Source organism: Grammomys surdaster, unplaced genomic scaffold, assembly GCF_004785775.1.
Source record: "Grammomys surdaster isolate TR1022 unplaced genomic scaffold, NIH_TR_1.0 126131, whole genome shotgun sequence".
NCBI classification, from domain to species: Eukaryota; Metazoa; Chordata; class Mammalia; order Rodentia; family Muridae; genus Grammomys; species Grammomys surdaster.
This window is the reverse complement of record NW_021620939.1, coordinates 5,931,011-5,935,327: the sequence shown is the minus strand read 5'-3', so window position 1 is coordinate 5,935,327 and position 4,317 is coordinate 5,931,011.

Below are 4,317 nucleotides of genomic sequence, written 5' to 3'. Positions count from 1 at the left end.
ACCTGCTTTCTCACGGGGTGAGGTGGGGAGGAATTAATGAGCGCCAGGAAGTGGGACAGAGAGAAGCCTGCGGAAGGAGGCAACGTGAGGCGCATCCCCAGCAGCTCCACACAGGGTCTGAGCTGGGGGTAACCGGACGAGCTTTGCAGAAGCCTCAGGAAAGGGCCCCTGCAACCCATCAGCCCTTAGGCTGCTTGTCAGACCTCTGTCAATGCCTTAAAGCTGGAGACAGAAATCCAGGGATCTTTTCTCTTGCAGTACTGATTTTTTTTTATTGATAATAAATACCTCTATGAATAAAGGTAGGTTAGTGAGTCTCACTGGAGTCGGGATAGTCCTGAATGGCTAAGAGAGAGTGAAGTCCGAGGCAAGGCAGGGACTTCACGGAGGCAAGGCAGCCCCAGGTATCCTTGCCCAAGTGGGACTGGGAAGCTGCCCATTGCAACTCACAGGCCTGAATCAGCTACAGCCCAGAAGGATCGAACTGCCCCGACCTTGGCACTAAACCCTCATTAGGAAAGACCCTACACTGGGGTAGGCCACCAGCGAAAGGACAGCAAGAAAAATCCAGTTTGAACTTGAAAGGCAACTGCCAGCTTGGGAAAGCCCTGAAGAAAGAACTTCTTCAGGCTGGTGGCTGCTTGGCCTACAGCTGTGCCAGCTAGACAGAGGGGAGCTTCCTGGGTCCCATTCCCATCGGTCCCAGGAGCCTGACTTCAACCACAAGCCCTGTGGCCACAGAAACATCTGGACACTGACCTAGTGGCAGATGCAATCTAAGGTAGACTGTCAGAAGGGACTGTCCCCTGTGAGCTACCAATTTCCTCTCCATTAGATGGGACACATAGTCTTGCCTGGAACGCCTGGCTCACTGGAGTGGTGGGTAATCAAGGGAAGATGCTATCCTATGGGCAGATCTTAGAGCCTTTTTATATCCCCTATTCAAAGAAGGATGCAGGACAACACAGCAATGGGACATCAGCTGAGGCTGCAGGCTTCTCTGTCCAGATGTGATAACAGAAGCCCCCATAGAGAGCCAGGGTATGAAGGAGGACCCTCACCCTGGAGCTCTTCTCTGCATACTAAGCTACAGCAGGAACGGCAGGCTCCAGTAGGAACGGGGCAAGTCATGTATTTAGGCACTGTACTAGATTCAGGAGCCGTGTATCCCCGTGACCATAAAATGACGATTCCTCTCACTGGCCACCAAGTCTGGGGACAGGATGATTCTGCCTCTGTGAAGGTAGGTCTGTGGCCTTTGGATATCCTTAGGGATTATCATATGTTTTGAATAACTTCTTAGGTTTTTTTCCCCTTCTTTATGCTTTTGAGGGGGAAATGCTCTCTGCTTGGAAGCTTAGTGGCCAAGTGTTTGTCTAGCATGTGAGAGGCAACACACACATGCACACATACTCAGAGGCTCTGGAAAAAAGTGTTTTATTTGAAATACTGATGTTAGAGTACCCCAAAAGCCTAGCACACCTGCCATCCATAGTTCTTTCACTCTTTCTTTCTCTGAGGGATGGAAGATAAGATCTCACCGTGTAGCTCAAGGCAGATTCAAGCTTCCAGTCCTCCTCCCGAGAGAAGGGATGTGTGCCACTGCACGGGACCCTCACGCCGTCACTGTTTCCTAATGCCTGCTTGTCATAGAAATGAGACATACTTAGCATTCTGGAGGCTAGGGCAGAAAGACCCCAAGTCTGAGACCAGCCTGGGCTACATAGAGAGACCAAATGATAATACAGACCAGGAAGATATACTGGTCCCTCACTGCCCAGCAGCTGACTGGCCCATGGCTCCTAGCCCCTGCGTACATTCCTGAAAAATGACTCACTCATTCATTCCCCAAGATTTTGCGTTGTTATTGTGGTGTTGGATATTGAACCCAGGGTCTCGCTTATGTTAGGCCGGTGCTCTACAAAAGAGCTATATCTTCAGTCCCATTTCTGAGGAGGATGCTGGGAATCAAACCCAAGGACTCACACACGGTAGGCACAGGGTCAAATACTAAGCTATTTCACTGTCATCCCAAATTTTTTTTTAAAGATATATTTATTTTATTTATATGAGTATACAGTAGCTATCTTCAGACACACCAGAAGAGGGCATCAGCTCCTATACAGATGGTTGCGAGTCACCATGTGGTTGCTGGAAATTGAACTCAGGACCTCTGGAAGAGCAGTCACTGCTCTTAACCACTGAGCCATCTCTCCAACCCCATCCCAAAATTTTTATGGAGACTTTCCCACATGCCAAACACTCTTAAATGACAGTGACTATGTATGAAGGCACCTTTAGAAGAAAGGCATTAATCATGACCACAGTTATCTCACTTGTTAGAAGATACTTAGTATGAGTCGGGCAGTGTGGCACACACTTTTAGTCCTAACCCTCAGGCAGGAGGCAGAGGCAGCTGGATCTCTGTGAGTTCCAGGCCAACCTGATCTTCAGGGTAAGTTGCAGGACACCGAGGGCCACACAGAGAAGCCCTGTTTTGACAAATCAAAACAACAACAACAAAACAAACAAACAAACCAAAAAGAAAAAGTTCAGGGACTTCTGTAGTCATCAGGACCAGCCGGTGGAAAGGCCTGAGGCCCTCATATGCCATAGCATACGAGGGACAGCCAGGAGGTCACTGAGCTGAGTCTGGATGAACCACATGAAACCAGATGTGTTCAGTGGGTACTGGAGGGGGAAGTACTCTGGGCCCTGAAATGAAAGAAGAGCAAGATTTGATTCAGTGTACTCTAAGGGTTTTTAATTTTCTTTGTTTTGTTTTTTGATTTTTGTTTTGATTTTGATTTTTGTTTGTTTGTTTTGCTTTGTGTTTTGGGTTGTTCAGTTTTTAAAAAAACAGACAATATATATTTTTAAGGTTTATTTATTTATGCATTGAGTGCTCTATTTGCATGTATGCCTGCATGACAGAAGAGAGCATCCTACAGAAGAGGGCATCAGACCCCATTACAGATGATTGTGAGCCACCATGTTGGTGGTGGGAATTGAACTCACATCCTCTAGAAGGACCTCTTAACCTTTAAGCCATCTATCTAGCCTCTCTCTGTACCCCAGCCTTTGGAGACAAGATCTTTTATATGTAACCTTAATTAGACTGGAACACCCTCTGTCAATCAGGTTGACCCTGAACTCATAGACATCCACCTGCCTCTGCCTCTCCATTGCTAGGGTTAAAGATTTGTAAGTTATTTTTCAGCTAGTAAATCTAAGTGTTATACAGATTGCTTTAGTTGCTGAATTGAGAAATGATTCAGGGGTTTAGAGTCTGTGCTGCTCTTACAGAGGACCCAAGCTTGATTCCCAGCATCTATACCAGAGGGCTCACAACAGCCTCAGACTCCAGCTCCAGAGGGTTCCCAAGCCTCTGCCCTTCATGGCACTTGCATGTGTGTGTTTATACACATTTTTTTAAAGTTGAAAACATAAAATAAAATGAAAAAAGAAGGAAGAAAAACAGAAAGACAGACAGACTGAGGGATGGGCTGGAGTTAGATAGAAGGACACTGGAAGAACTGACCTAGAAGACAGTAAAGGGGACTGTGACAGCTGGGAATCAGAGAGCGCATGTGACTGGGGACCCCCTGACAAGTCTGGAAGCCAGTACACACTGAGCCGCAGACAAGCCCAGTCCAGTAAGGGACATGTGGTAAGACGCTAGAGGACATCTTGAATTTGCAGCTATTCTCTTGCCTCCTATCAGGATTGTAAATTTACCACTGCCTCACTTAGCTCTTGTGAGATTTTGAAAACATGTTTTGTTGTTGTTTTGGTCTCTCTCTTTCTCTCTCTCTCTCTCTCTCTCTCTCTCTCTCTCTCCCTCTCTTCCTCTCTCCCTCTCTCCCTCTCTCCCTCTCTCCCTCTCTCCCTCTCTCTCCCTCTCCCTCTCTCTGAGATTTATATGTGTGTGTACAGACATGCAGGGGTCTCCCTAACCACAGTGTAAACTCTAAGCAAATGCCTGTCTTTCAAACAGCTTGTAGCAGTGATACTTGATTACAAGTGACAAGTGACTTAGAAAGAACAGCCCTGAACAAAAACAAATCTGAAAGATAAAATTGCTTTCGGAGAGCTGGAGAGGGCCCAGCAGGTAAGAGCACTTGCTGCTCCAGAAGACCTGAGTCTAGTTTCTAGCACCCACACCTGGTGATTCAAAGCCACTTGAGACTCTGGTTGCAGGCATCTGACACCTTCGTCTGCCCTCCATAGGAACCTGCACAAACAGCATGAGAGAGGAGAGAGAGAGAGAGAGAGAGAGAGAGAGAGAGAGAGAGAGAGAGAGAGAGAGAGAGAGAG